Raw genomic sequence first — 10,286 nt, 5'->3', positions numbered from 1 at the left:
TAGCCAGTTTCATTCAAAACACTGAAATAGCACATAAATTGTCAATTATACTCACTAATAGCCACTGCAAGCCATTTGAGGCAAATCTGGCCAGAAATGGATGCTAATAGCCAGCAATAGCCACTAAAAGCCATTCCAGTTAATAAACATAAAACCTGCTGATAAATATCAACACTAATCAGTACTAGCCATTTTTCTAGCAATTTTAAACCAATCTAAATGCTTATAGCCAGTAATAGCCACTTGTAGCCAGTTTCATCCTAAAATACTGAAATAGTACATAATTGTCAATTATACTCACTAATAGCCATTGCTAGCCATTTGAAGCCAATATGGTCAGAAATAGATGATAAAAGCCAACAATAGCCGCTTAAAGCCAGTCCAGTTGGTGAACACAAAAATCACTCATAACTACCAAGAGCAGTCATTATTAGCCATTTGTAGGCAAATTAAGCCATTGCAATAAATATCAATGTTTAGAGCCAGTAATAGCCACTTGTGGCCATTTTCATCCATAAACACTGAAATGGCCCATAACTGTCAATTATACATACTAATAGCCATTGTTAGCCATTTGAAGCCAATCTGGTCAGAAATATATGCTAATAGCCAACAATAGCCACTTAAAGCCATTTCAGTTGGTAAACACAAAAATCGTTCATAACTATCAACACTAGCCACTAATAGCCATGTGTAGCCAAATCTTGCCATTGCAATAAAATTAAATGCTTATAGCCAGTTATAGCCACTTGTGGCCATTTTAATTCATAAACACTGAAATAGCACATAATTTGCAATTATACTCACTAATAGCCATTGCTAGCCGTTAGAAGCCAATCTGGCCAGAAATAGATGCTAATAGCCAACATTAGCCACTTAAAGTCGTTCCAGTTAGTAAACATTAAAACACACATAATTATCAACATTATAGTCACTAATAACCATTTGTAGTCATTTCAATCAAATTTATCTAAAATTTGATGCACAAGGCAATAATAGCCGCTTGAAGCCATACTCATTTTTAAGTACCCAAAGAGCACATAATTGTTTAATAATCTCACCAATATTCATCAGCAGCCATTTCAATTCAATCTGGTGAAAAATAAATGCAAATAGCCAACATTATCCACTTGAAGCCATTTCATTTCGTAATAATAAAAATAGCTCAAGCAATAGTTATCTACTAATAGCGGTTTGTAGCCATTTGCAGCCAATCTATTCGAAAATAGGTGCTTATAGCCAATGATAGCCACTTGAAGCTATTCTCATTCATAAACACTCAGACAGCAGATAATCGCTATTATACTGGCTAACGGCCATTAGTAGCCATTGAGCCCAATCTGGTCAGAAATATATTCCAATCGCCAACAATAGCCCCCTGAAGTCATCATAGTTTATAAACAGAAATAGCTCAGTTTTCATTACTCATTAATATTTGTAGCCATATCTATCAAATATATATAAAAGTGGAGGTTGATAGCCAATAATACCCAGGTGAAACCATATGCATTCACCAACGCCGAGATCGATAATTGTCAATTATCTTATCAATAGCCATTGGCAGCCATTTAAGGTCAATCTGGTCAAAGAAGATGCTAATAGCCAACAAAAGCTACTTGAAGCCGTTCATAAGAGTAAGCAAACAAAAAAATCACATAATTATCAATAATAATCACTTCTAGGCACTTGGAGCCATTTCAAGTCGGTCTCATAAAACAATTGATGCCTATTGCCGATTATGGTCACTTGGAGCCAAGGGCATCTAATAAGACGTTTCGGTACGAATAAAACAAATAAATCAACAAGCTCAGAATAGGTTAATAATTATTTAGATTGTACAAAATCGGCTATACAAATCCTGACTGGTCTATAGAACACACTGCATTTTGACAACGAGCTCGTTGATTTTGACATCACAATACCAAGAGGTCCAATATCACGAACTTATGCTCCCTATGCTCCATCAAAAAATGGGAATATTTCATAGACTATCAATTTCTCTAGTGAGTCAGACACACTTGATTCATTTCCGGGGAAAGTGGCGAGTTGTCCACTCCATACCGCCAGGATCGCTTTCTACTTCCGTCTCCCATTTTACCCCGGAGTTTCCTGTATTATTCTCAACGGTATTTGGTGTCCCTTTCGCGCTCGTTGTTTGTTGTTGGAGATAAGGCCGCTCGTGACATTAAAGAGAGCAACGCTGAAGGCGACATACTATGTGACGGTTACCGAGGACACGGCGGGAGACGATGGCGGCGGATGGTATTTCGGCGGTATATAACGGTAGTTTCGGTCCAACGTTACTAAAACACTCAGTTGGGAAACTCCAATAGAGACAACTTAGAAAAAGTGGCCCCAATCAGTCTCCGAGCACCGAGGTAATGACGAACACAACGCCACCATTTCTCCCGCAGCGGCCCCTCGAGGAACTGCACGTGACTTTATTTCGGCTTTAAGAACAGATACAGCGGTAGAGGTTACAGGGTGCCACCCCGGTCTCCCCGGCGGACGCGCCGCGTTCAAGTACCGAGGTTAAAATGCACCTAGGGCGGCACGCGCTATCCGAAAGGCCCGCTGAGGCATGGTTGTATAAACACAATAATAATTGTGCCGCAAAACCCTGCAAACTAAAGATTTTAAAAACATAACGCGCCCCTCTTTTTGTACTAAACTCCACTAAATGTCATACAAAAAGAATCTTTTTCGTTTGTTTTTACGCAAAAAGAGGCTTTCAAAAAGCTCAAGGTGACCACAGTACAGACAAATGATAAAGAGTGGCGCTGTTGTCGCATTTAGCTCGGTCTCGGTGGACGCGATGTTCCTCTGTTACCAGACGAGTGCGGTCGTGTTTTTGGGCGCTCCGTGTTTTCGACGTGGAAGACGCCTTGGCACGGACGGACTGCTGGGCCAGAATGTCCTCTGAGCTTCTGGGTGAGAAACGCATGTCTCTTTGTAATATTCGGAGACGACAGGAAAGCATCACGATCATCTGGTGGGCTAGTTGGTTGATCATATTGTTGAATTAACAGCGCAAATACGACAGGAAGGAGAGATACGGGAGACAGGATAGAGCGCTGAACTAACAACTGACTTTTAATAAAAAGTGAAAGAGGAAGAAGAACCGAAGAATGCTTTTAAAACATGCATAATGAAAACCCGCAAAAACATATGCTATAGCTTGAGTTGCCTGAAAATGAATTGCTAAGATTACCAAGCTTTAAGCTGGTCGCTTAAATGACTGGTTGGTAATCTTGGTAATCTTAGCCAATACCAATCTTGGTAATCTTAGCCAATACCAAAAGCTTGGTAATCTTAGCAATTCATTTTCAGGCAACTCAAGCTATAGCATATGTTTTTGCGGGTTTTCATTATGCATGTTTTAAAAGCATTCTTCGGTTCTTCTTCCTCTTTCACTTTTTATTAAACGTCAGTTGTTAGTTCAGCGCTCTATCCTGTCTCCCGTATCTCTCATTCCTGTCGTATTTGCGCTGTTAATTCAACAATACGACAGGAAAGTTTTATCGATTGATTTATATCGCACAAACGAGTGAAGAAACCGGTGGGAGCTAGGCCTAACGCTCAGGCCGAACGCGGCCATGCAGCCGCAACAGGACGCGGATATGGCTAGAGACGAAGATCGTTCTAGAATGCACGACGAGAATATTCGCCGGTATCTTGAGGACCTAGCGAAGCAAAAAAAGGAAGAAGTGGATCCGAACAACGCAGCTAAAGCGGCGGGATGGCAAACTGCCAGGAGTCTAAAGTACAACCGCAAGCTGAAGAAGGAGTTCACCGCGGCGGCTAAAAAGGATAGCCGAACTCACACGATCACACTGAGGGTACGTGAACTAAACGTCAACGGCCTCTCGAGAGGACATCTTTTAGGCGAAATCGCTAAAGCTGCAGGAGTGCAGGTTGCGGAAGCTTTCGCGGAGGACAGCCTATATATAAACAGCGCAAGCAACACAATCTCCATTCGCACGGACAACTCTGAGCGAGCAGGCAGGTACGTTGAGATCAAGGAGATCATAAGCAACAACAAGAAGATAGAAGTCCATGGACATGGAGCCATCCCGGGCGAATTTCAGCGAATAGTACTGACTAACGTGTACTACCCGTCGGACGTAGTCGACGAAGCCGAACTGTTGAATTACATGGTCAACTGCAACAAGCACACGGTGATCGTAGACGTGAAACGGATGGGAAGATCGATCCTGATTACCTTGGGAACAAGCAAGCTCCCCGCGTACATTAAGTTCTTCGGAGGAGTGTTCCCCTTCCACATCTACCGAGAAACAAAGAGAGCATGCATGAAATGCTGGAGATTAGGACACAGAATGGACGTATGCCCCGAGAAGGACAACGGAAGGTGCCCCAATTGTGGGGAATTTCACGAACACCCGCCAAGAGTCAGAGGTGTAAGAACGGAATACACGTGCACTCCTCGCTGCCTCATATGTGATGGTCAGCATTACACTGCCTGCAGGGAATGCAAGCAAAGATACGTAGAATTTCAGACGCCACGAGAAGCGAGAGAAGGAACCTTACCGAAGAAGACAGACTTCACTGCAACTCTGCCAGGCCAAGAACCCAAGGGAGAAACTGCGCCCAAACCCAAGGAGGGATATGCGCAAGCACTCCGAAAGCAAGAAACTGACAAGAAGGAAACGGAATTGAATAAGCTCCGCAAGGAGATGGAAAGGAAATTCGACGCCATGCGCATAGAGTATCAAACTCTAAAGAGGGAAAAGCTTGCTGCGGAGAGGGAAATCCAGGAACTTCGACAGAAGCTCCAAGAAGCCATGATCCCGCAGCGACAAGAAGCCGGACCATCTGAAATGCAGACGCAGCCAGTGACACGGGACCCGAGAAAAAAGGCGGCACCAGTGACGCAAATGGAAACCGAAGACGCACAATCCGAAGTACGTGTTGCCAAGAAACGAAGAAGCAGAGCCGACTGCGAAAGCACGGACGTGTCGGTATGCACGGATGCAGAGGATGGCTCGAACACACGCAAGAGGACGGACGAATTGTACGCAATGATGCGAGACGTGATCAAGGGAATGTCCGCTCTGAACGACAGTGTGAGCACTCTGCAGAACAACGTGAGCGCTCTAAAGAACACTGTGATCGCTCTACAGAACTCGTGCGAGGAAAGATTCCGCAAGATTGAGACGCACATAGGGCTGATACCGTCAGCGTCACACGCCCAAAATGGAAGGTAGAGGCGGACTCAAGATCTGGCAGTGGAATGCGGGTGGTCTTGGTACCAAGATCAACTCGCTCAAGATGATACTGATGGACAGCAAACCACCACCCGATGTACTGGCACTTCAAGAAACGGATACGAACGGCAGTATACCCGGATACGACAGGTTTGACACGGAACAAGGCACAACGGGGAAAAACATTTGCACGTTCGTCAGGCGAGACTTGGCCGTCAAAAAGCACACAGTCTCGATGGACTGACCCACTAAACTCATAGTCACCGAAATTCTCCCCAAACGCCTAAAGCAACGAAGTCTGTTCATATGCAACATGTACTCCAGCCCGAAAGACGCATCTGCGGAATGCGCGCAAGTTTTCAAAGCACTCAATCCACTGCTAGTAGATAACGCCGCCATAGTGTTAGGGGACTTTAATGCGCATCACACAGTATGGGGGTATAGAACGGACTCAGTCAAAGGCAAAGCAATCATAGATGCAGCAGACAGGTACAACGCAGTCCTACTCAACGACGTAACGTACCCCACAAGAATAGGCAACAGCGTGCAAAGAAATACTACGCCGGATCTTGCCTTCTCGGTCAACCTGGAAGATGTCGTCTGGAAGAACACGCAAGAGAATTCAGGGAGCGACCACTATATCATTGAAGTTCAGGCTACGCTTCCGGGCTACACTCCACGCAAGGCAAGAATACAACCCTGCGTAGACTGGGACAAGTTCCGACGAGAGCGCGAAAACAGAGTCTTCACAAGCATCGAGGAATGGAGCGCCACGGTTGTAGAAGACGCGGCGAACGCAACGAGGCAGGTCGAAAACCCCACGCAAGCAGAAACCATCGACTCCAGACTCGGAAATATGTTAGAGGCGTATTATTCTTTATACAACAGATGGAAGAGCACTGGTAAACGCTACAGCAAGCTGAGGAAAAGAGCGTCAAGGTTATATAAAGACATTGAAGACTATGCCAAACAGCTAAACCACCAGAAATGGCAGCAAGTATGCGATGAAGCGCACAACATGCTCCACACGAAGAGCCCGTGGCATCTGTTTCGCAAGATACTGGCCCCGGAAAACACCAAGCCGGAAACGCAAAAATTTATCATCAAGTTAATGAGAGATTATGCGGGAAACACGGAAGACCTCATTGCCGACCTTTACGCCAGATACCTAGACACTCCACCGGAAGCAGGGGCAAATGACGTAAGCTACTCAGGAAACAGCAACCCGTTATTAGACGCTCCAATCAAGGAACATGAAATAAGACGGGCACTAGCTAAACTCAAGGTTTCCTCTGCCCCTGGAGAAGACAAAGTCAACAACAGAATGCTAAAGAACCTGGACGACAATTCAGTGCGGTGCCTCACTAATTACTTTAACGAAATCTGGACATCAGGGGTCATTCCAAAGGCCTTCAAACACGCGACGGTGTGCTTCATCCCCAAGCCCGGCTAGCCTCTGACCATCGACAATCTAAGACCAATCTCACTCACCTCGTGCGTGGGTAAGGTACTAGAACGCATCATACAAACAAGGATTCAAGAGTACATGGAAAAACACAACCTATTCACGGAGCACATGTTTGGATTTAGAAAACAGCTATCCAAGCAAGATGTGCTTCTCCAACTCAAGGAAGGTGTACACAAACAGAAATGGACAGCACTAGCTGCACTCGACGTTAGAAAGGCCTTTGATCGAGTCTCTCACGTCGCAATCCTACGACAAGTGTCTGCACTCAACCTGGGCGAGAGAACATTCAACTACATCAAGGATTTCTTACAGAACAGGACGGCCAAAATACAACTAGAAGGAGAGCTAACCGACGAACTAGAAGCCAACAAAGGAAGAGGAACACCCCAGGGATCGGTAATATCGCCGCTACTCTTTAATTTGATAATGATCCCCTTGTCAAGGAAGCTTCAAGAAGTTGAAGGACTCAAACATGCAGTGTACGCCGATGATATAACACTCTGGACTGCTTTGCCGTCACCGTCTAGAAACAACGTTATAAACGCTGGCATAAAGATTGTACGACAAGAAGCGAAAGAGGCTGGACTCGAATGTGCCACCGATAAATCAGTGCTACTAGTCCGCACATCAAAGAATCGCAAGATAAGGGAGAACGAAGAATTCTACATCAAACTACAGAGGATGGACATCCCACGAGCGGACCAAGTAAAGATTTTGGGGATGATAGTATCTATTGAGGATCGAAACAGAGAAGCGCTCACTAAATTAAGGAAGCAGGCGGATAATGTCGCGCGACTCATAAGGCGCACATCCAAAATAAGTTACGGACTCAAAGAAAGTGGAACGTGTAGGCTGGTGCACGCCTTCACATTAAGTAGAATAATGTACGCTGCACCCTACATGAACTTAGAGAAGGCAGAGGAAGACTCCCTAGATGTCATTATAAGAAGATCTTTCAAGGCTGCGTTGGGGATTAGTCAGAAAACATCCAACGACGGCCTCGATCAAATGGGGATACACAACACTTTCGATAAAATGAGAAAGGCACAAAGACAGGTGCAAATCCAGCGATTATCACAAACCCGAACTGGAAGGCGGGTCCTACAGGACGTAGGTGTTTTGCTAATGGACCAGGAAATGCAGGAGAAACACTCTATACGACAAGAATGGACTGACACAGTACGGAGTATTCCCCTTCCGAAGAATATGACTTCGGCGCACAACTCAGGACGAAGGCTAGCTAGGGCCAAAGCTCTGAACAAGCTGCACGAAGGAAAGGTGCACATCCTCCACGCCGATGCTGGACCCTATCCAGGCAGGCCGCGAAAATTTGTAATAGCAGTACACAATGCGAGACAAGATTCAATGGCCACAATCAGCGCCAAGTCGATAGAGGAAGCCGAGGAAGCAGCTATCGCCCTTGCGAGAGTACAAGCAGCAAGGAGAGGAGAAATGTACGCCATCGTCACAAGCGACTCCAAGAAAGCCATCACCAATACAAGTTTGGGAAGAGTTGGACTAGCAGCATACAAGCTCTACGCCAGAGCCTAGATGAGCAAAGAAGCAAACCATACGTTAACCTGGGTGCCCGGACACTCCGGGCACACAGGAAACGAAACGGCCCACATGCTGGTGGTACGCGGTCTTCATCTCCGTACCACTGGCAGAATGGGCCTCCCCACGACACATGGGGACCTTGACTACAGCGCCTCGACAAACACAATGGGGCCTGCAGGTTATGGTGAAATCCTCGAGAGACTCCGGCTACGAAGACAGACGTTGGCAGCTCCACACAAGAAGCTCAGCCGACTCCAAGAAAGTGCCTGGAGAAGACTCCAACTTCGAAACAACACCACTCCCCACATACTAAAGAGGTCCTGGCCAGACCTCTTTAGTGGCAAGTGTGAAGACCGCGGCAACCAGGAAGAAGGAACCTGGCGGCACGTGTACTGGGAATGCCCTGCAAACTCTCTACCTGCCACCCTCCGGGTAGAAGATGGCCTACCGGTATGGGAAACATTACTGGTTGCCGAAGACATCGGCACGCAACTGGAAGTCATCTCCAGGGCGCAGAAGATAGAAGACAAGTGGAAGAAACGCCTATGTATGATACAGTCCCATACCCCCAACCATTCGAACCCGTAAACTAGACTTCGGTCTATTGTTTGGTTCAATAAAGTTTTCAACAACAACAACAACTCGGTGGACGCCAGCGGCCAAGGTTTCGACGGCGAGTTTCCCAACTGAGTGTTTTAGTAACGTTGTTTTGGCCCCTTCCCTAGCACACGTTCAGCTGAGGCGACGCGTCTGCTCTGCAGAAAAAAACAACAACAACAACAACAACAACAAAAAAAAAAACAGGGTGTCTTCATCGCTCTCGTGTGCACCAAGTAGACCATGGGAATCAAACTCGACCTTGAGCACAAACAGACTGGGTGCTCAAGGTGCTCAATTATTGATACTGGTAAATAAGCGACTGTATATTCTTTCGAAAACAATGAAGGCTATGCCTCTGAAATGAAGAAGCTCGTGTTCAGGCTCATTTTCCTTTATGCTACAACAATACAAGCAATCATACAATAATAGCTATGAAAAGAAAACGTATTAACATTGGTGTCCTAATAGTAGTTAGCACGGAATGCTATTTAGCGAGGAACGGACGACTTGCCATACTTAGGAGTAAGACAAGAACAAAGTAAACGCAGGACTGTATGCACCAGGTGTGGAGTTTGTAAGGAAGAACAGCTCTTTTCCGGCAAAAATTTTCCATGCGGACTGTACACCGGGGGGGAATTATAGTCGTAAAAATACGTCGCTGGTAAAGATGCACAGTGCCTATAGCCCAGTCAAATAACGCTGATTGACCGCATGTCGCACCGCCATGTTCAATATCGATTGCCCACAAAAGACACGAGGAGCATGTTAAGAAACGGGCACACACACACCTCATGAAAGCCGACTTGTTCTCCCGAAGCGTCTGCTCCTGCTCTGCACCACAGTTGTAGTAGACGAAGTACCGCGGATTCAGGCTGGCGTTTGCGAGGCGTTCAATGTCGTCCAGCGTCACCACGACGTCGTCATCCGCAGCAGCGAAGGTGGCTTTCGTGGCGGGAGGCAGACCATTTCCTTCCTTCATGCTTCGAGGTTTTCGTCGAATCAGTTGAGACCAACACGTCTATTATTTGGCACGTTCCCTTAGTGCTTGAGGTTCCTGCAGGTGCGCGTACGAGTGCGCAGTGTGGACGTGGACCTTTGGGTATGTGCGTGTGTTTGTGTGTGTGTGTGTGTGAGAGAGAAAGAGAGTATACGTGTATATGCTGCATATGTGTGTGCGAGCACATACATGACCTCGTCACCGTTTGCCTTTGCACTAGAATGCGTGGAGCGCGCATCCACCTGCTCACTAACGTCAAAATGGGAAAACCAAGTTTCAGTAACAAACGGTTCACTTTGTACAACGTGTCCCTCTACCAAAAAAGAAAAACCTGTTTTTTTAATGTAAAGATGAACTACACGTATCGTTGAACGCCCATTCTCTCCTCAAAAGTTAGCGCTAGCCGTTCTGACCAGATACCAAAGCTTCAGAACTAATC

The 10,286-nt window shown here is 46.0% G+C and overlaps 1 pseudogene; it reads left to right on the top strand.

Annotated features, from left to right (window-relative positions):
* Positions 1-3,596: 3,596 nt before the first annotated feature.
* On the top strand, positions 3,597-4,559 carry LOC115320760 (annotated as a pseudogene).
* The last annotated feature ends 5,727 nt before the right edge of the window (positions 4,560-10,286 follow it).

Source organism: Ixodes scapularis, unplaced genomic scaffold, assembly GCF_016920785.2.
Source record: "Ixodes scapularis isolate PalLabHiFi unplaced genomic scaffold, ASM1692078v2 PGA_scaffold4__175_contigs__length_147842914, whole genome shotgun sequence".
NCBI lineage: Eukaryota > Metazoa > Arthropoda > Arachnida > Ixodida > Ixodidae > Ixodes > Ixodes scapularis.
Note: the sequence above shows the minus strand (reverse complement) of the source record. Positions and strands in the feature narration are given on the sequence as shown.